The 22,513-nt window shown below is 44.9% G+C and overlaps 1 long non-coding RNA gene across 1 annotated transcript; it reads right to left on the bottom strand.

Moving 5' to 3' along the window:
• Positions 1 to 2,252: 2,252 nt before the first annotated feature.
• On the bottom strand, positions 2,253 to 8,495 carry LOC310852955. Its single transcript, XR_014568480.1, has 3 exons — positions 8,039 to 8,495; positions 4,277 to 4,426; positions 2,253 to 2,336 (listed from the first exon to the last, which is right to left on the bottom strand). It is a non-coding gene; the product is annotated as an uncharacterized lncRNA (long non-coding RNA).
• Positions 8,496 to 22,513: the final 14,018 nt, after the last annotated feature.

Genomic DNA, 22,513 nt, shown 5'->3' with positions numbered 1-22,513 from the left:
GCCTATTTCAAGCATGGTGTTCAGATGGGTAATAGTCCTACAGATCCAGACTCTCCTGAATGATACCAATTACCCGGATCCATTTCAATCTGGAATCCAGGTTTCACAATAAAATAGCTTTAGGCCACATTCACACCATACATTATGAGGACCAGTTGAGGGAGTTGGGTATGTTTAGCATGGAAAAGAGAAAACTGAGATATGATAGCCATCTTCAAATATCTCAGGGGCTTTCACATGGAAGATGGAGCAAGCTTATTTTCTCCTGCTCTGGAGGGTAGGACCCAAACCAATGGGTTCAAGTTGCAAGAAAGATGATTCCAACTTAACAGCAGGAAGAACTTTCAGATGGTAAGATAGTGGAACAGTCTCTCACAAGAGGTGATGGACTCTCATTACCTGGAGATTTTAAAGCAGAGGTTGGATGTCCATCTGTCATGGATGCTTCAGTTGATATTCCTGCCTTGCAGAGGGTTGAACTACTGTAGATGACCCTTGGAGTCCTTTCCATACAGTTGTATGAATTCTCTGAGTTTAAAAGACTATGATACCACTTTAAGCAGTCATAGCTTTTCCCAAAGTATTTTAGGAGCTCCAGTGTGTTACAGTTGCCGGGATTTCCTAGGAGACTCCTATTGTGTTCTTAGAGCTACAAATCTCAGAGTGGTTTAACAACCAATCCCTTTTCACAGAGAACTCTGGGAATTGTAGCAACCAGAGCAGAATTCTCAGAATTCTTTGGGGGAAGCTATGGCTGTTTAAGGCCACGTATCATGGATATGTATTTCTGATTTAATTGAATATTTTGAAGTGCATTAAGTTATTTTTAATAACATTTGGTTTGAATTATTATTAGTGAATGGGGACGCGGGTGGCGCTGTGGGTAAAACCTCAGTGCCTAGGACTTGCCGATCGTATGGTCGGTGGTTCGAATCCCCACGGCGGGGTGAGCTCCTGTCTTTCAGTCCCAGCTCCTGCCCACCTAGCAGTTCGAAAGCACCCCTAAGTGCAAGTAGATAAATAGGGACCGCTTTATAGCGGGAAGGTAAACGGCGTTTCCGTGTCCTGCGCTGGTGCTGGCTCGCCAGAGCAGATTCGTCACGCTGGCCACGTGACCCAGATGTGTCTCCGGACAGCACTGGCCCCCGGCCTCTTGAGTGAGATGGGCGCACAACCCTAGAGTCGGACACGACTGTCCTGTACGGACAGGGGTACCTTTACCTTTACCTTTATTATTAGTGAATATCAATATATGTATCAAGGCTTTGAGATTAGACCACTGAAGAAGCCTGGAAAACCACCTTGGGAGTGTGTTACCTGCAAGCCCCAGTAAAAGGGCCCCATCGGGGGCAAACAGCGGTCTCTTGACTACTTGGACTGCCAGGGTGAAACAGGTGCAAAACGGCGGCACCCTGTCTACAACTTCATTAACATCCATCTACAACTTCACTAGCATCTCTCAGTATTGTGAACAACACCGAACTTACCTTTTGTTGGTATCTTCATGAACTTACCTAAAAAGATAAAGAAAACAGAGGACTGAATTAAGCATGTGAAAAATCCATTGAAATCAGACATTATAAGTTCATCTTAGGTTGGGTAGTTAGCAAGTCTCTGTGGCTTTGCATAAGGTTTTGTATTTTTCTCAGAAGATTGATAAAAAATGTATAATTATTTTGGTAATTATTGTGTATATATTAGTCGCCGATGTGTTGCATGAGTCGTACTACTACTATGGCTGTTTAAAACAGCATCACAATGCTTTCAATGTATGGGTTGGATGTAGCCTTGGTGGAAATGACGCCACTTTGTGATCTGTCATTATGATGCTGCCTGCATCCAGTGGCTTATCAGCTGTTCCTTCATGTTTAGACATTGGCAGGGTTTCCTCTACCCAACTTCTAAAGACTCGAGACAAGTTTGCTTTCTTTGCCATCAAGGCAAATTAAAACAACGTCAATGAATGAGGGCAGATGGCACAGATGCAAATTAATCAAATCCATCAGAGTCTTTTAAGCTGCCCCAAGTGTAGTTTTTACTCTGGGTGTAATTTTTTTCTTCATGTATTACAATACTTTGCAGGAGGAATCGGCTTTTGTTCACGCGGACAGGCTGTCTCGCAGATGGGAAGCTAGCCAGGTGCCACATTAGTGCTTTCTTTGAGAGGATTGTGAAGATCTATTTTCATGGCTGCGGCCGCAAGCGCATGAGCCCCCCCTTGGCAATTTTCACTGCACAAATGTTTACCAATATGCCATCGCGTTAGGAGGATCTGAGGCAGGGTTCTCAAAGGATGCAGATCAAAACACCTTGTTGGGTAATTCTGTATGAAAGGCCTGCAGGCAAAGATGATAGATATGTTCTAAAATGTAAATGATACCAAACGCTAAGGCAGAAATAGGGCACCTCAGACCCAGGGGGGTGCACATGTGGCCCTCCAGGCCTCTCTTTCTGGCCCTTGGGATTCTCACCAAGCCATATTCCTTGGTCCCATCCTTAGCTGTTTTTGCCCTGCTGGAATAGGGCAGTGCACCCTAATAATGCCGCTTTCTTGACCAGGTGCTTCCCAGCCAAAGGAATGCACATGGCAGAGAATTAATGCTTTATTGTCAAAGATAACACAGTTGCTTCTACAGCTCTGGATACTTAAGCACCCCGATCTAGTGTCTAGGTGGCTATTCCCAGGTCTGCACTCTATGGTGCAGTTGCAGCAATTGGTGAGCCCTCCACCAGTTTATGTACCTTCCCCTAATGGGCTGCATACACATAGCTGGAGACTACGCGTGCGTGGAAACTGCCTCTGCTCTTCCCACTTCAGTTCTCTCCTGGTGCAGGGAGACAGTGTTGTGGGAGATGGTGGGGAAGCACTGGCCTGCCTCTTCTTCCTCTTCTTCTGACCCATCCTGTACTCCACTCTCTAGCTCTGAAGCTTCTCCTGCCTCTGCCTCTTGCCTCCTGCCTGGTACATGTCCCCACAAATCACTGGCCCCCTCTCCTGAGTCAGACTCCAGACCCACTTCCCCTTTTACATCCTCATCATGGTCCTGCCAGTCCCTGCCACCTGGCTGGCTAAAGGATAGAAATGGGCGTGTGTAGAACCTAGTACCCCATCTCCTTCTTCTGCTTCTTCTTTGGTGATCACTCGTAGCTGAGTAAGATTGTCTTCCATAAATACAGTTTTAACAATAAGTCCATAAGTGACTGTGGAGGCCAATTCTGGATTCACACGTCCTGCCACAGTGGGGACATTGGTTTCCAGGCAGGAGCTGATCACGGTGTGGATTTACCAAGTGTGTAGCAGCCCTTTTTAGGATCCACTCTGCTCACCCTGAAAAGGGGGAGGGGCTAGAAAAGGTGCCCTAAACATAGTCTGCCTCCCTTTCCCCCTGACTGGATAACCACGCCCAGTGGGGTCACCACCTAGCGGTTGTAAAAGACAAATGAAATTTGAAACATGGAATATACAGACTTTGTCAGATAACTCAGAAAGCAAGCATCCTGAACACAGAACTGCCATCATTGCAAGAGAGCTGTGACGTTTTAACATCAATATTGCAGTGCTTCAAGAGACTCGAAGAGCAGGCGAGGGACAACTGAACGGAGAAAAACGAGGCTACACATTCTTCTGGAAAGGTCTATCTGAACAAGAACATTGAATACATGGGGTAGGCTTTGCTATAAAAAACGACCTTGTTAAACTACTGTCAGAAATCCCTACTGGCATTAATGAGCGACTCTCAACCCTTCAAATAAAGCTCACCAAAAACCAACAGGCTACTATTATAAGCGCTTATGCACTAACACTGGATGCCGATGAAGACATTAAAGAATTTTTTTACTCTCAGCTGGATACTGTCCTATCAGAGACACTACACATTTAAACCAGGATCATACAACTTTAAACAGTCATGTCTTTGCCCTACAATAACAACATTGGGAACTGTAGTTTGTTATGGGTGCTAAGAGTTGCTATGAGATCCCTGCTCCCCTGGCAGAGCTAAAATTCCCTGGATGGTTGACAGTCAATTGCACTTCCCAGGGAAAGAGCAAAGGGGTATTCACACGGTTACATTCAACAAGTGTGCAATCTGTGTACATGTTAGTTGAGCTGTGCAAATCAACAACTCTTTCACACAAACAACTAGCACCTGTGTTCACTGTCATGTGTGAGGAGGCCTCAAGACCTGCACCTTGTTTGTGGACAGAGAAATTGAGCAGGGATGGGGGGGGGGGGAACGACCACAGGACTGAAATCTTTCCTGGGAGGAATAATAACCTGTGAATGAGGCTCTGCTTGTTGGAGCAACCAGGGCTGAGCTCACGTTCCAGGGAGGAGGAGGACTCAAACCGAACTGAAGCCAGCATTGCATTTACAGGCCTCGTTCCTGCTGTTTTCATTTTGTTTAACGAGAACTTAACAGGTGAACTGTGAAGAATGGAACAAAGCTAAATGAGAGAAAATTATCAATACAGCACTAACAGTATTAGCATTAATTGAATTATAAACGACATTAGCAGATAGTCTACTTAGCAGGCACTGTCTGGGAGCTATTAGCCCATAAGAAAATCCTTGGGATGTGCTTCTCCATCTAAGGGCTTGCCAACACTGACTGCTGGGATACACCAATTGCTCCTGAAAAGGCAGATTTATCTCTTGACACACAGCTGATCCATCAAAGTTTTTCACTCATTCGAGTAGGTAACCATGGTTGGGAGATCCCATCAGTGTCTGAAGTACGAGGCTACTTTAATGTGCACTGATCAGTGAAAAATTCAGTATTTCTTACTTGCTTCCTTGGGATTTTTTTAATTTTTTGCTCCCCTCCCCCTTTTTGCTATGGTGCATCTCTAGCTCTTTGACCCACCTGAAGCCCTTTAGTGAAAGTGCCATCAAAAGTACCGGTATATTTTGTACAATGCTTTCCAAAAGAGCAAAGCCTGAGAACTGAAAAGTACAAGCCTAGGCTAAACAAATTTATGAGTTTCATTCAGGCAATCCCTTGGGGCACAGACTGACATTGGGAATGTGCAACATGGGTTTTCACAATTGTCAGGCAGCATGGGGCCCCGAGATTTGTTAGGACTAGAAAACACCAGGGCTGTGTGCTCAATAGTCTCTAAATCAGGGATGGGCATACTTGAAGTTTATCAGATCTCCTCCTCTAACTCCCAAGATCTGTTGCCTACAGACAGGGGAAAGTGGCTTCTTATTATTCTTATTCTTATTATATTTATTTATACTCCGCCCATCTGGAGAGGTTTCCCCAGCCACTCTAGGCAGCTTCCAACAAAAGATTAAAAATACATTAAAATGTCACGCATTAAAAACTTCCCTAAACAGGGCTGCCTTCGTTGTTGTTCTTCTTGTTGTTTAGTCGTTTAGTCGTGTCCGACTCTTCGTGACCCCATGGACCAGAGCACGCCAGGCACTTCTGTCTTCCACTGCCTCCCGCAGTTTGGTCAGACTCATGTTTGTAGCTTCGAAGACACTATCCAACTATCTCGTCCTCTGTCGTCCCCTTCTCCTTGTGCCCTCCATCTTTCCCAACATCAGGGTCTTTTCCAGGGAGTCTTCTCTTCTCATGAGGTGGCCAAAGTATTGGAGCCTCAGCTTCACGATCTGTCCTTCCAGTGAGCACTCAGGGCTGATTTCCTTAAGAATGGATCGGTTTGTTCTTCTTGCAGTCCATGGGACTCTCAAGAGTCTCTAGGCAGCTTCCAACAAAAGATTAAAAATACATTAAAATGTCACGCATTAAAAACTTCCCTAAACAGGGCTGCCTTCAGATGTCTTCTAAATGTCAGGTAGTTGTTTATTTCCTTGACATCTGATGGGAGGGTGTTTCACAGGGCGGGCGCCACTACCAAGAAGGCCCTCTGCCTGATTCCCTGTAACTTCACTTCTCACAGGGAGGGAACCACCAGAAGGCCCTCAGAGCTGGACCTCAGGTTGAACGATGGGGGTAGAGACACTCCTTCAGAACAATGTGCTTCTGAAAAAAAAAGCAGTACTAGAAGTGAACTCACCCCAGATCTCTTTCACACAAGAGCCCACTGCCAACTGTCTTTCTTATTTTCAATAGCCTAACTGAGATGGGAAAAGTCATCTTCTTGTTGCTGTTGTGAAACAACTGGGATTCAGCAGATCTGTATCACCCCTGGCAGCTGGTTCCCATTGGAACTGGAGAGGTAGAAGGCAGGGGGTCAAACAGTAGGTGGCGCCATAGCCAGCTAATTATACTTTTGTCCCCATTCTCCTCCCTGCTGAGTTCTAGAAGGGCTACCAGTCATTGCAGCCAGGAGAATGGTGCAACAGCAACACCCCTCTTCATGTGTTGTGAATGATGAGGAGTCAAGATTTTTGTACCAGCTGCTTGACAGAGGAGAAATTCCTGTTTTCTTGCTGCTCTGGAGGCCCTTGGTCTGGCCTGGTCCAGTTTCCTGGATTGGGAAATGTGGCATCTGTATCTTGCTCCTTAAAGTGACATCTGGTTCCTGAGTGTTCTGTCCTCTTCCCCATGCTTTTCGACATGCACATGAAGCCGCTGGGAGAGATCATCAGGGGGTTTGGGCTGGGTGTTCATCAGTACGTGGATGAGACCCAGCTCTGCCTCTCTTTCAAACTGGAACCAGTGAAGGCGGTGAAGGTCCTGTGTGAGTGCCTGGAGGCAGTTCGAGGATGGATGGTGGATAACAGATTGAGGTTGAATCCTAACAAGACAGAAGTACTGTTTTTGGGTGACAGGAGGCGGGTGGGTGTGGAGGACTCCCTGGTCCTGAATGGGGCAACTGTGCCCCTGAAGGACCAGGTGCACAGCCTGGGAGTCATTTTGGACTCCCAGCTGTCCATGGAGGTGCAGGTCAATTCTGTGTCCAGGGCAGCTGTCCACCAGCTTCATCTGGTGCAGGCTGAGACCCTACCTGCCCACAGACTGTCTTGCAAGAGTGGTGCATGCTCTGGTTATCTCTTGTTTGGATTACTGCAACGAGCTCTACGTGGGGCTACCTTTGAAGATGACCCGGAAACTACAACTAATCCAGAATGCGGCAGCTAGACTGGTGACTGGGAGCATCCGCCGAGACCACATAACACCCCTCTTGAAAGACCAACATTGGCTCCCAGTACGTTTCCGAACACTATTCAAAGTGTTGGTGCTGACCTTTAAAGCCCTAAATGGCCTTGGCACAGTATAGCTGAACGAGCATCTCCCATCGTTCTGCCCGGACACTGAGGTCCAGCACCGAGGGCCTTCTGGCGGTTCTCTCACTGTGAGAAACAAAGTTACAGGGAACCAGGCAGAGGGCCTTCTCGGTATTGGTGCCCACCCTGTGGAATGCCCTCCCATCAGATGTCAAACAAATAAACAACTGTCTAACATTTAGAAGACTTCTGAAGGCAGCCCTGTTTAGGGAAGTTTTTAATGACTGACGTTTTAATGTATTTTTAATCTTCTGTAGGAAGCCACCCATATAGGCTGGGTATAAAGAAATTATTATTATTATTATTATTATTATTATTATTATTATTATTATTATTCCCAGCCTGTCTGTTATTGCAAAATGAGCTTATGAGCAAAGAGAAAGTGATAGAATGAACAAGTTATTCCTGATGACCCCAATTTTATGGTGTCAGAACGCAAACCCCCACCTGCTCCTTCAGAGGCGACACAGCAATCTGCACACATGGCGTGGCAACTAACTCTTCTCCTACTCTGCAGTGGAAGAGAAATCTTGTCCAGAGCAGTAAACCACTCTTCGTTCAGGCAAAACGTTTTCCCCACTCACAGAGATTGACTGAAATGGGCAGAGATTGCACGATCTCTGAAACATGCCTGCCACTCACAAATTGACTCCGTTTGCCGTTTATCACCCCAAATGCTTCCGCTGCATTTACTGGATGGCTTTTGAAATACTTGCTGTATTTCAAAAGCTGAGTTTCTTTCGGGGGGGGGGGGGAGAGAAAGAAGTCCTTGTAATCCCATCATTCCACAGGGTAGCGTTACAGGACTCACCCGGGACACATTGACTCAATGCTTACTAGTGCCAGAGTCTATTTTCATTCACATCCTCGATGACTGATAAGGGAGCAGGAAACTCAGAGAGATGAGGGGTGCAATCCTGCTCTCTATTTGAAGATGTGGGGTGCAGAGGCTCAGTTACTTCACTAGCTTAAAAGATGGCCAATCTTGTCAAAATGTCAGTAGTGGTTTTTTCCTCCACAGGCTAGCTGGCTGGTTGTGGATTTGAAAGCAATTTCTAGAGGGTGAGGAAAGCCAAGCAAATACCCGCCCCAAGCTGGGTATCGTTAACAGGGACACATGCCTTTTATGGTCTGAGATCCTGCCTCTCAGCTTTTCCCTGTGACGTTCCTTTTCAAATGAGGCATCCAAATGCGCTCGCTCTCTGTGATTTCGTGATGCAGCTGTGGAAATGATCCAATTTGACACACAGTTCCAATTCAGTAGATACCCGCTTCAGGATGATTTCGGTGGAGTCACTGATCTATAGGAAAGAAAAGAGGTGGGATAAATCTGTGAGGGTGAACACACCACCAAGTGTGCAAGTGGTGATATTTCGTGATCAGTGTATGTGTGTCTTAGGTAGCGGTCACAATGATAATAGTGTCTGGTGCAGCTTTTCATTACAGGGATGGGTGACCTTTCCAAAACTCATATTTATTGGCTAGAAACTTTATTTTAGCGGCCGCCGAGACCACATAACACCGGTCTTGAAAGACCTACATTGGCCCCCAGTACATTTCCGAGCACAATTCAAAGTGCTGGTGTTGACCTTTAAAGCCCTAAACGGCCTCGGCCCAGTATACCTGAAGGAGCGTCTCCACCCCCATTGTTCTGCCTGGACGCTGAGGTCCAGCGCTGAGTGCCTTCTGGCGGTTCCCTCATTGCAAGAAGCAAAGCTACAGGGTACCAGGCAGAGGGCCTTCTCGGTAGTGGCGCCTGCCCTGTGGAACGCCCTCCCATCAGATGTCAAAGTGATAAATAACTACCTGACATTCAGAAGACATCTTAAGGCAGCCCTGTTCAGGGAAGTTTTTAATCTGTGATATTTTAGTGTATTTTTGGTTTCTATGGAAGCTGCCCAGAGTGGCTGGGGAAACCCAGCCAGATGGGCGGGGTACAAATAATAAATTATTATTATTATTATTGAAGGCCACAGTCCCTTGTAGCAAGCCTTATGGGGGCCACATGTCAGTAGCCAGGGCAAAAGGGGGTATAGTATCAGGTATGATCATTTTCTGTGTAGCCACCTACGTTTCAGCCATGCAAAGCCATCAATTTCTACACAAATACACATACCTACATTTCAGGGGGGTTGGACTAGAGCAGTGTTCCCCAAACTTAGGTCTCCAGCTGTTTTTGGAATACAACTCCCATCATCCCTAGCTAGCAGGACCAGTGGTCAGGGATGATGGGAACTGTAGTCCAAAAACAGCTGGAGTCCCACGTTTGGGAAACACGGGACTAGAAGACTCTTGGGGTGGGTCCTTTCTAACTCTCCAACTCTATGATTTGATGATCTCTCACCATACTCCATGCAGGGGGGGAAAGAAGCACTATCACAGTTCAAGTATGTATTTTAGCCAGCTAAATGCACTTGGGGGTGTTGCTGGTGATCTCTGTGGCCCAGGAGTGTGGTTCTTCAACCTTGAGTCCCTAGATGTTACTGGGCTATAACTCCTCCTACCGCCCACGTTAGCCAATGTTCAGCGATGATGCAAGTTGTGATCTAACAACATGTGGGACCCAAGGCTGAAAAAGACTAGTTTAGAGAGTGTCCTGAGGGACAGATTTAGAGGCCTGGGCATCCATGTTCAGCTCCTGGGCTTCAGGTTCCCCATTCCTTCTCTAGGTACTTTTCAGAGGGAAAGACTCAGAAAAACCTGGCAACATTTCCCAAAACAGGCCAAGGTCTCAAAAGAGTAGTGGCCCTACCAATGTCTGTTGTCCTCCCCCAACCCCGAAACCTTCTCTGTGGGGGACAAGGCTACCAATGGCTACTAGTCACAATGTTGTACCTTCACTGGCAGAGGCTTTAAGCTTCTAAATACCAGCTGGTGGAAATTGCAGGTGGACAGTGTGGTGTAGTGGTTAAGAGCGGTAGTCTCGTAATCTGGGGAACCGAGTTCGCGTCTCCGCTCCTCCACATGCAGCTGCTGGGTGACCTTGGGCCAGTCACACTTCTCTGAAGTCTCTCAGCCCCACTCACCTCACAGAGTGTTTGTTGTGGGGGAGGAAGGGAAAGGAGAATGTTAGCCACTTTGAGATTCCTGAAGGGGAGTGAAAGGCAGGATATCAAATCCAAACTCTTCTTCTCTTCTTCTTCTTCTGTTGCCCTCCGGTCCTGCTTGAAACGCAAGAATGCAAAAAATGTCTGTACAGTGGTACCTCGGGTTAAGTACTTAATTCGTTCCGGAGGTCCGTACTTAACCTGAAACTGTTCTTAACCTGAAGCACCACTTTAGCTAATGGGGCCTCCTGCTGCCGCCACGCTGCTGGAGCACAATTTCTGTTCTCATCCTGAAGCAAAGTTCTTAAACCGAGGTACTATTTCTGGGTTAGCGGAGTCTGTAACCTGAAGTGTATGTAATCTGAAGCGTATGTAACCCAAACCGTTTTAACCTGAGGTACCACTGTATTAGATGTAAGTTAACATAAATTCACAATCTGAGATGCATCCTTGGAAATTCCTCTTTGGATAATGGTTCAAAGAAATAGCTTAAACATCACCAGATAGAACACATTAGGTCAGATAATAATTTCAGCAGAGAACAGAACTAACTGCTAGGATGATATGGATTACATTTAGCAGGGGGAAAGTATCCAAGATTATTGTTCATCAATATTAATCCTCTGTTGCTTGCAAAGCGTGTTCTCCCTAACAGAGAGCACATGTTGCGGTTGGGGGAACAGGCCACCCTGTCATGACTAGGCAAATTTGGTGGAACCCAGCCTTTAAGAGGTTAATTGGTTTGCTGGGGATTTTTGCTTGTTGCCAATTTGGAGGAGGGGTCAGAGGCTTTAAATATAGGGGCCAGACGATGGGACGTCCTCTAGGCCGTTTTGCACTGGATCACCCGCCCTCCCTCCCTTTAATAGGGTGGTTTTGCTCACTTGACCTTGCTATGCCTGTCATGGGGTCGTTCGCCTTGATGCGGGGGCCTGGTAGGAATTTTGCCATTTGGCTGATTGGCTGGTGCCAATTGGTTTTTGCCTACTACGTAGCAAATCGTCACAACTTGTAAGGTTGGCAGTTAGGCATTGGTTAAATTAGTGCTTGGAGGGGTAAGTGCCTATCCCTCCAAATGATGCGGAAAGGGAATTCCGTTAAAGGAATCCAGGGGCTTGCCATTCTTTCGTCCTTGTCCGTGGAGCCGGACTTGGGCCGTGCAAGCCCCACCGGAACATGAGGGTGAGAGGTGATGGTCTGTGTCCCAGCTTCATTTTCTCACCCAATACTTGTTTCCCACGCTGGCTTCCGGTGGTGTCCGGAAGGGTCCAGCTCTGTCCTTGGGGGGGCAAGGACAGATAGTCATAACCAATGCCTAAGCAACCACTCACATTTTTTGTATTTGAATAAAGTTGTGGCCAAAATTATGCCAAAAACCTTAAACAAAAATTGAAGCGTGAAGTGTGAATTATTTTTTTGGGTGGCACTGTGGGACTCAACACGCAAACACTTTGACTCTTTGATAACAGTGCAAATCTGCAAAGGCTAAATCAGTTTGTCGGGTACATATGTACTGTCACTGACCCATGGAAAGTGTCGTTGCTGAGCATGATTTACACTCAGGACTCCAATCATAAAACATCTTAAAAGGAAGAGATGCAAGGCTGCCAGCAACTGCAGAAAGAGTGTGTTGTAAATCAACAGTTGGAGAAGTACCAGTTCCTAAAATTAGATTTTTCGCCTCAGAGACATTTATATATATATATTTGGAGAGGAGAGAAAGAAATATTGTTTTCAGACTTCACATATGCATGCAGCTGGATGGGCTGAACTGCAAGATGTGAGACTGAAATTGTGTAATTTTTAAACTGAGCCTGGTTGACCTGGTGACTGAGGATAAAGGAGCCCGGCCTGTGCATTGCCATCAGGATTGCTTCTGCTTCTTGCTTGTAAGAACCATAGAGGAATCCAGGCCAGAGTGGATGGATTTCAATAAAGTCTTAAACAAGGGTGGAACAATTTAAACCCACAAGAAAAAAGAGAGGCTGATTTAAACCTGAATGAAGACATGGGGTTATATCTGGATGGAAGGCCCATGATCTTATTCACGAGCAAGGATCAGTAGTGAGCACCAAATTCAAGTTAACATGCTTAATTAAGGTACAGACACCCTATTCAATTAAAATTCACCTCTCATCCCTATTTGAGTAACACCACCCTGGTATCAACTCAGCCAGCTGCAAATTTTGTTAAATAATTTTTATTAATTTTTCTTTAATAACAATCCAATGTATGCCACATTAATGCAATACCAAATCATAATACAATTAAAAAAGCCAATTATCCAATTCCAAAATAAACATTTTTGGATGACTTCCCATGTTCTGGTTTTCAGGGAGTGGTGTTATTCTTTCGTCCTGCTCCAATCCTCTTAATTAAGCCAAATACAACAGTTCCGATCTTAATCCTTTATTTTAACAGCCACTGATGTTATGTAACATATCAATGTGAGATAGAATCATAGAATAGAATTGTAGAGTTGGAAGGGACCCTGAGGATCATCTAGTCTAACCCCTGCAATGCAGGAATATGCAGCTGTCCCGCATGGGGATTGAACCTGCAACCTTGGTATGAGTTCTCAGCACCACGCTCTAACCAGCTGAGCTATCCAGGATGTTTTGTTCGTATTTAACTATTCCATATCCATTAATTTGCAAGAGGAGTTTGCAGCCAGCTGCAAATCAGTGCCTGTTCACCTTAAAGGTGAGCCAGAAAGGACCCTCTCAGCCCCCCATCCCACCTGGTCAGTGCCTGAGGGGTTAAAGTACCCTAGGGAGCAAGATACACACCCTTACACATTCCTTCAAGAGGGCCCACAATGAGAGGAAGGTTGGGACAGAGTCCTTTCACCCACCATTTGTGCATGTATCTGCTGTTGCTCGTGATATAGTGGACATTTTCAGTTGGGTTGACATGCTTAAATTTAAATTCATATTAATCAATTTACTCTTAGAGGGAAAGAAAGTATTTGCATTTTTTTAAAAAATAAGTAAATAAATCAAAACTCTCCAATTTAGAAATTAAAAATCAGATTTTATTTTATTTTATTTTTTAAAAGCTTGTTTCTTTTATATTTATGTGGTTTGGTTTTTTAAAAAAATCATTTTCTGTCCCCTCCATACTCTGGCTTTGATGGAGAGTTGCCTCCCATATTCCCTTGTGAGTTGAGTAATAATGTTTTGGCTACCTAAGGACACGCATTCAGAAAATAAGTCTGCAGTTATTACGGTATATGATACCCTTATACGGACTGGAAGATAGTCCAAACTAATATCAGTGTACTGGAAGAAGCAAAAATCACCAGTGTTGAAGCAATGATTCTTCAACATCAACTTCATTGGACTGGTCATGTTGTGCAGATGTCTGATTATCATCTTCCAAAGCAAATACTCTATTCCGAACTTAAAAATGGAAAGCGTAATGCTGGTGGTCAACAAAAGAGGTTTAAAGACTGTCTCAAGGCAAATCTAAAAAAATGTACTATAAACACTGATAATTGGAAAACACTGGTCTACAGGCACTCCAGTTGGAGAACAGCCTTTACCAAAGGTGTTGTGGGCTTTGAAGACACTCGAACTCATGACGCAAGGGAGAAACATCCTAAGAGGAAGGTACACTTGGCAAATCCACAACCAGATCAACTCCTGCCCAGAAACCAATGTCCCCACTGTGGAAGGATGTGTGGATCCAGAAATGGCCTCCACAGTCACTTATGGACTCATTGTTAAAACCATGTTTATGGAAGACAGTTTTACTTGACTATGAGTGATCGCCAAAGAAGAAGAAGAAGCAGAAGAAGAAGAAGAAGAAGACGACAGATTGGAAGCATGTAGGCAAGATTGTGCATGCAGAAGCTTTTCAGGAATCACAAAACATTCATGAACATCATATTCTATTACAGATAGGTAGCCGTGTTGGTCTGCCATAGTCAAAACAAAAAAAATTCCTTCCAGTAGCACCTTAAAGACCAACTAAGTCAGTTCTTGGTATGAGCTTTCGTGTGCATGCACACTTCTTCAGATACACAGTGTATCTGAAGAAGTGTGCATGCACACGAAAGCTCATACCAAGAACTGACTTAGTTGGTCTTTAAGGTGCTACTGGAAGGAATTGTTTTTGTTTTGATCATATTCTATTGCAGCTTAGTTGTCACGTCCAGGGGAAAGCGCAATATCTCTCTCTCTCTCTGTGTGTTTCTCTCTCATTATACACTTTTTTTTAGTGGCACCCTACCTCTCAGGTGGCGCTGTGGGTTAAAGCCTCAGTGCCTAGGACTTGCCGATCGAAAGGTCGGCGGTTCGAATCCCTGCGGCGGGGTGCGCTCCCGCTGCTCGGTCCCAGCGCCTGCCAACCTAGCAGTTCGAAAGCACCTCCCGGTGCAAGTAGATAAATAGGGACCGCTTACCAGCGGGAAGGTAAACGGCGTTTCCGTGTGCGGCTCTGGCTCGCCAGAGCAGCGATGTCACGCTGGCCACGTGACCCGGAAGTGTCTCCGGACAGCGCTGGCCCCTGGCCTCTTGAGTGAGATGGGCGCACAACCCCAGAGTCTGTCAAGACTGGCCCGTACGGGCAGGGGTACCTTTACCTTTACCTTTACCTCTCTTAGAATGAATACTGGTTGCAAATTCCAACTCCTAATCCCCTCCTCTTCCATCCCTCCCTTCTGCAGATACCGTCTGCACTCTTTAATCAACTAATGCTCTTTTCCCGAAAGCATCCAAAAGATAAAGTCTCTCTTAATCTTCCATCCTAGATCTAATCAAGTCAATTCAAATCAATTCATTCCTGCGACCTACTTTTAAAATGCAACCAACTTCTCCATTCCTGCTAGTACTTCAAATAACCAAGAGGGCTTGGTTTTTGTTTTGTTTTTAGTTAGACAACTTGTTGCCTTCCTCTTCAATTCAGATCGAAAATATATCACATATGTAAATATTTAGGGCTGGAGGCTGTGGAAAAGAAAACTAGACATTTGATGGGAGGGATTCTGGGGTTGGGGGGGGTTGCTTTTGCTTTAGCAAATAAATACCTGTATAATAGACAATGGCCAGAATGGCTTTGCTCTGCCTCCATGGTCAGAGGCAGTGATATCTGTTGCTGGGAAGGAGAGTGCACTTGTGCCCAAATCTTGTTAGCGGATGTTAAACCATAATTGAACGTTAGGTTTGGACATGGAGGAAGGCATTAATTTCTTCATGGGTGCCAATCACCCTGTGTATGAGATAAGACAACAGGTGCATGGTCAGTCAAGCTAGTGGCCATGGCAATGGCTCAGTTGACGTCTATATAAGTGATTAAGACATGTTAACTCGTTAGTCAGCCAGTGAGTCTGTGCTGCATCTTGGGCGGAAATCGCTGAAATGTCCAAGAAAATCCAGATGTATGGCAGCCCATGTCGGCAGTGTAGATTTTTGTGAATTTCATTAAAAATAGCTCAATGTTGTTTGTTTAGATTTTGCAATAAAATAAAATGTGTCCTGGTGTTCACTTTTCGAAATATGGCAACCCTACGCTACGCTATCTCAGATTCCCAACATGCAGGGCTCAGGTTGGGCCTTGACTGGTCCAGGACAACTCAGGATTGTCAAACCGGGTTCTGAATCAATTCTCGGGTGTTTTGCACAACTCTTGTATTGAGTTGGTGGCAGCAGTGAAGTTCGCAAGGGGGTGGGGCTGGTACCTTTGCCTCCCCCCCCCCAAGAGAAACCAAGAGAGTTTCAGTGAAGAATGGCATTCCTGAGGCTGGAGGAAGAATTTGGAGGAGAACCCCAAAAGAGCTTTAATGAAAGTAAAGATTTCTTAGAGGGGATTTTGCACAGTTCTGGGAGAAACTGTAACTCGGTGGTTAAACACATGAATTGCAGTTCCTGGCATCTCTAGTCAGAAGCAGTGGGCGGTCCCAAAATGCACCCCAGAAATCCACCCCCCAATCGCTGTGGATGAGTTGTGGATTTGCCACAACCCTAGTCAGATTTCATCAAATACCCACTGTAGTGAACTGTCATGTCTGTCTTCATCCATGCTGGATCAGATGTGATTTCAACCTGCACCTTTTGCATTCCAACCCAGTACTCTCTGTACTACTATAGACCCTCACATATTTTATGTTTATTGACACTTCATCCCCCCAACCCTGCCCTACATCGTTCTTGTTCTTCTAATATTGGTCTGAATATCTTTATGCATTGGGAAATTCATGCAATTCAGAACTTATTTATTTTGGGGACATCTGCGTACCTGATAGCAAATGGATTCCGGAGATGGATATTGATCTCACCAAATGATTGCACGATATCCATCTCTCCTTTCTCCTCTGCTAATCTATGCCCATTTTCATTTAGATTTCCCCTTTGCTGGCACATGGATTTTATATCGGTGACAGTCTCTTTTAATCTTTCGTCTCTCCCGCCACATGGTAATGCACTGATTTTTAATGGTTAGTTGTCAAGGATGACATGTTGAATTGATGTGTAACCTTGGCAACGTAGTCAGTTTCAACTCCGTTTTGGCTTCTGTGACATGTAGGCGTACAGCTATTGGACTGTCTCATTAGAACTGTTGATTGCTTGCCGTGCTGTGGACTACAGGGGTCTGAATTCTTCAGATGAAGTCAGAAAGAGCTGCAACAGCTGACACTTAGGGGCAGTCAGCTAGAGTAACACTCAAATGGGGGGAAATAGCTTCCATTGACTTAACAGCCATATATTATTAACTAGAGAACCACCATAAGTTCTTCTAGGATGCTAAAATCTGCAAACTCCAACATCAACTAAGAAATGCTGCTATGCTTTCCTTCTGTCCTTCCTTCCTTTTCAAAAAACCCTGTTTACTTCCCTCAGGCATTCTGAGTGAGTAGATTTTTGGCTTTTTGCTAATGTCACAGAAGTTTCAATCCTGCAGTGTGCATCCAGATCTCATTTAGCAGTGCATATGTTTTGCAGGACATACACCTGCATGTGCAGAAATTATTCTGCATGGACTTATCTCCCTTTCTAGATCAGATCAGATGTCTTGAGTGTGGGACAGAGAACATAACAGATGAAGAACCCTGCTGGATTATTATTATTATTATTATTATTATTAAAAATGGAATTGAAAAACATGCCTGTTTTTAAAGATAATCAGATACCAATGGTATCTTTAAAAGCAGGCATGTTTTTCAATTCCATTTTTTATAATAATAATAATAATAATAATAATAATAATAATAATAATAATAATAATAAAGTTTTCTTTGGTTATGTCCAAAGCAAGAGGAAGAACAAGCAAGTGGTAGGTCCTCTGCATGGGGAAGATGGAGAAATGCTGTTGGGTGAGAGAGAGAAGGTGGACCTTCTCAACACCTACTTTGCCTCTTGTCTTCACCCAAAAAGAAAGTAATGCCCAACCCAGTGATAACAGAATAAATGATGTAAGGAGGGAGCTGCAGCCCAAGATAGGAAAAGAGGTAGTAAGGGAACACCTAGCTACTTTAAATGAATTCAAATCTCCAGAGCCCGATGAGCTGCATCCAAGGGTGCTAAAGGAGCTTGTGGGTGTAATTTCAGAGCCTTTGCCCTTTATCTTTGAGAATTCTTGGAGAACAGGTGAGGTCCTTACAGACTGGAGGTGGGCAAATGTTGTCCCCATCTTCAAAAGGGTGGGGGGGAGGAAGACCCAGGAAACTACTGACCGGTGAGCTTGACATCAATAACAAGGAAGGTCCTAGAACAGATCATTCAACAGTCAGTCTGTGAGCATTTAGAAAAGGATGCTGTGATTACGAAGACCCAGCATGAGTTTCTCAAAAGTAAGTCATGCCGGACCAATCTGATTTCTTTTTTTTCTTTTTTTTGATGGAATTACAAACTTGGTGGATCGTAGAAATGCTGTGGGCATAGTGTATCTTGATTTCAGTAATGCTTTTGACAAAGTCCCCCATGATATTTTCACAAGGAAGCTGGTAAAAAGTGGGTTGAACGAGGTAACTGTTAGGTGGATTTGTAGCTGCTTGACTGACTGAACCCAAAGAGTACTCATTAATGGTTCCTTGTCATCCTGGGGAAAAGTGACAAGTGGGTTGCCGCAGGGTTCTATACTGGGTTTGTTTTTGTTCAACGTTTTTGTTCAACGACTTGGATGAATGAATTGAGGGGATGCTCATCAAATTTGCAGATGACACCAAACTGGGAAGGGTAGCTAATGCCGCAGAAGACATAATCAGAATTCAAAATGACCATAACAGATTGGAGAACTGGGTGCAAGCTAACAAACTGAATTTCAACAAGGACAAATGTAAGGTTCTGCACTTAGGCAGGAAGAACCAGATGCACAAATATAGGATGGGGGACAGCTGGATTACTAGCAGTACATGTGAAAAAGATCTAGGTGTCTTGGTGGACCACAAGCTTAACAAGGGTGATGCAGCAGCAGAAAAAGCTCATGTTATTCTAGATTGCATCAACAGAAGTATAGTGTCCAGATCAAGGGAAGTAATAGTACCACTCTATTCTACTTAGTCAGATCACACCTGGAATACTGTGTCCAATTCTGGGCCCCACCATTTAAGAAGGATGTTGACAAGCTGGAACATGTGCAGAGGAGGGCAACCAAGATGATCAAGGGTCTGGAAACTAAGCCTTATGAGGTGCGCTTGAATGAGCTCATTATGTTTAGCCTGGGAAAGAGGAGACGGAGAGGAGATATCATAGCCATCTTCAAATATCTTAAGGGCTGCCACATGGAGGAGGGAGCATGCTTGTTTTCTCCTGCTCTGGAGGGTAGGACTCGAACCAATGGCTTCAAGATGCAAGAAAGGAGATTCTGACTAAATGTTCAGAAAACCTTTTGACAGGAAGAGCTGATCAGCAGGGGAACAGACTCCCACAAGGGGTGGTGGACTCCTGTACCTTAGAGGTTTTTAAACAGAGGTTGGATGGCTGTCTGTCATGGGTGCTTTAGCTGAGATTACTGCATTGCAGGGGGTTAGACTAGATGACCCTTTCAACTCCAAGATTCTATCCCATAAAGCTATAGTTGCCATATTTTGAGCTTTTCTTCTTCTTTTTTTAGGACGAAAAGCTATATTGTGGAACAAACACAAAATAGTGATTTTAATCTTTTTGAGCTGTTTCCGCTGCTTTTTTCATTGTGCTGCCATACATCCAGGTTTTCCCAGACATTTTGCTGATTTGGCAAAATTCCCCCATGATGCCATTTTTACACGCAAAAAGCAGGACTTGTCATGAATTTTCTGGGCATATGGCAGGCCTACATAAAGCTCTCAAGATCAGTTCACATCATCTAATACAATAAGGAACATACATATCAAAAGGGCAATCAATTGAAGATACAGTTTGAGAAGAAAGATCAGCAATCTCAAATATAATGCAAAGTAAAATAAAACATTAAATAGCTGTTGAAATAGAAGAATAGAAATAAGAGAAGAAATGGAGGCAGTGAGAGATTTTACTTTCTTGGGCTCCATGATCACTGCAGATGGTGACAGCAGCCACGAAATTAAGAGACGCCTGCTTCTTGGGAGGAAAGCAATGACAAACCTAGACAGCATCTTAAAAAGTAGGGACATCACCTTGCCAACAAAGGTCCGTATAGTAAAAGCTATGGTTTTCCCAGTAGTGATGTATGGAAGTGAGAGCTGGACCATAAAGAAGGCAGATCGCCGAAGAATTGATGCTTTTGAATTATGGTGCTGGAGGAGACTCTTGAGAGTCCCATGGACTGCAAGAAGAACAAACCGATCCATTCTTAAGGAAATCAGCCCTGAGTGCTCACTGGAAGGACAGATCGTGAAGCTGAGGCTCCAATACTTTGGCCACCTCATGAGAAGAGAAGACTCCCTGGAAAAGACCCTGATGTTGGGAAAGATGGAGGGCACAAGGAGAAGGGGACGACAGAGGACGAGATGGTTGGATAGTGTCTTCGAAGCTACAAACATGAGTCTGACCAAACTGCGGGAGGCAGTGGAAGACAGAAGTGCCTGGCGTGCTCTGGTCCATGGGGTCACGAAGAGTCAGACACGACTAAACGACTAAACAACAACAAAGCTGTTGAAAATAATGTTTTGTGGTTTGGGGTATAATAATAATAACAATCACCACCACCACCCTATACCAGTAGATCTCAGGGTGGTTTACAAAAAAAAAAAGAGATCAAAGAAGGAATCTGATGTATCTCTACTGAAGGGACAGGAAATCACAGCCCTTTAGATGTTTCTAGATTCCAACCCTGCCATCTGCAAAGAGCATGGTCAATAGGAATGATTGGAATTTTAATTCAGTAGCATCAGAAGGGCTAAATGTTCCTTACTAAGCTGTACTGAAAGGATATTCCAGAGCAGTTATGCCACTACGAAGAAGATCCTGTTTCTTATGTTTATTAGCTGCATAGCCCAAGATGATGGAATTCATTCTGGAACATTTTTTTACTGTGCACATTTCATAATACACTAGTGCATAATGTCTGACACCTATGGTCTAAGGTGGAGAAGCAGATGACCAGAGGTGGAGTTTCATGCTCCGGGACCGGGGGCAGAGAGCAGGCGGGGGCATGGCTGGCGAGCATCCCGTGGGGCGTGACGCACTGCTGTATGGGTGTGATGTCATGGGGGCTGTGGATAGATTCAGAACTTATAGGGTTAAGAAGTTCTGAGTGACGTCTCACATTCCTGAGGCGTGGCCAAGGTTTCACAGAGGGGAGTGTTTTTGCTCTGTGTCTGTTCTGTTCCGGCTTCTGACGGAGAAGGAGCACAAGATGAGCGCTCTATCTCCGGGTGTTCTCTAACGATGTTTTTCTACACGATTAAAGAGCAAAGCTAAGCCAGAACGTCCGTCTGGAGTCTTGATTTATCACACACACACCACAACAGTTTCTACGCTGCAGAAACTCTGCTACAGGGAGTCCACGGAGAGCTATCCCTGGAGGTCCAGTGTGGAGCAGAGTGCCAGGGAAGCATCTGGACTCCATCCAAAAGCCACAGGGGCGTGGCACGTGTCCTAGGGGTGTAACACACTGCCTGCGGGGGCGTGGCACCCTGCATGGGGGAGGCCCAGCTGCAATGGCACCCCAGCACCCCACTGTGATCGTAGTGCTGGGGGCGGTGCGATCCCCCCCGTCCCCCTCTTCCTCCGCCAGTGGGTGGGATCCATTTGAACTACAAGTGTTAGATTTACACTCTAGAGTCAGCAGGCCTCTTTCCCTCTCTGAACGCCCATGATCATTCAGAGTCTTGTAAAATGTATTGGAGAACGAAAGCAAGCACCACAAAGGAACTTTCAGGGAGTAGGGAGTTGGACAGGAAGGAGCTTGGGCTATGTGCATCTGATCCCAGCCAGGGAACACACACATGCAGTCAAACTGAGCAGGATTAAACCCTCTGGGTTAGTGAATGATACAATCCTGCTGGGGGTTCTGCTTTGCCAATGTGTCCCCTGTATTAAACGCATTGTAGAAGCAAACCCCAGCAGAATTGCATCCTCCGCTCACCAGATTTGGGTCTGGAGCTGGGCTGAGTGTTCCCCAGGTCATCTTGGATTGGGTGGGATGATGCAAATACTCCTGACCCATAGCAAGGTTGATAGAATGGAAGTTGTTCAAATCTGGTGAGCGGAGGATACAACAGAGATATAGGAAAACGTAGTGCTATAACGTACAGAAAACAAAGAAACCAGAAGGTTCATGGGGACCCTGAACCAACTCAATGGGCTGGCTATTGGCTTTCTGCTTCAACTCAGAGAGAAAGGAAAGCACCACTTTGCCTTATTATCTAGCTGACACACAGAGCCCTACTTACCATTTGTTTATCCTGGTCTATTCTTGGTGAGCTAGAACGACAATCTTATGCAAAGGCACATGTTAACAGGCCATAGGTTAAATCTTGATCCTTTAACTACACCATTGAATTATCCAGATGAATAATGGCATGTTATTTGTTCAACCTCAATTGCCAACAACAAAAATTGGCCTGGGTTGGCACTGGAGATGAGTGAGTATTTCCTCCATGTCTGAACAATTGTACTGAAGAACATCGGAATGGACAAATTAACTGATAAGGTGGACAAAATGAGCCAGAGGGAAAAAGTGACTCAATTTTTAAAGCACTGGAGTACATAATGTTTGCTTATCAGATTGCAGAGACACATCTTCTTGGAACCGGCTTTCTCTGAAATGTTTAAAGAATCTTTTAAAAGGGAAGGAAGTGACTTGCTCACTATAATGTCAAAAGAAGCTAAACAGCCATGAAGTGCTAACTTCAGCTCCACAGGAA

The sequence above is a fragment of the Podarcis gaigeae genome, assembly GCF_964106915.1.
Source record: "Podarcis gaigeae genome assembly, chromosome: 9".
In the NCBI taxonomy this organism is placed as follows: domain Eukaryota; kingdom Metazoa; phylum Chordata; class Lepidosauria; order Squamata; family Lacertidae; genus Podarcis; species Podarcis gaigeae.
The sequence above is the reverse complement of the archived record's forward strand: the minus strand, read 5'-3'. Positions and strand labels throughout refer to the sequence as shown.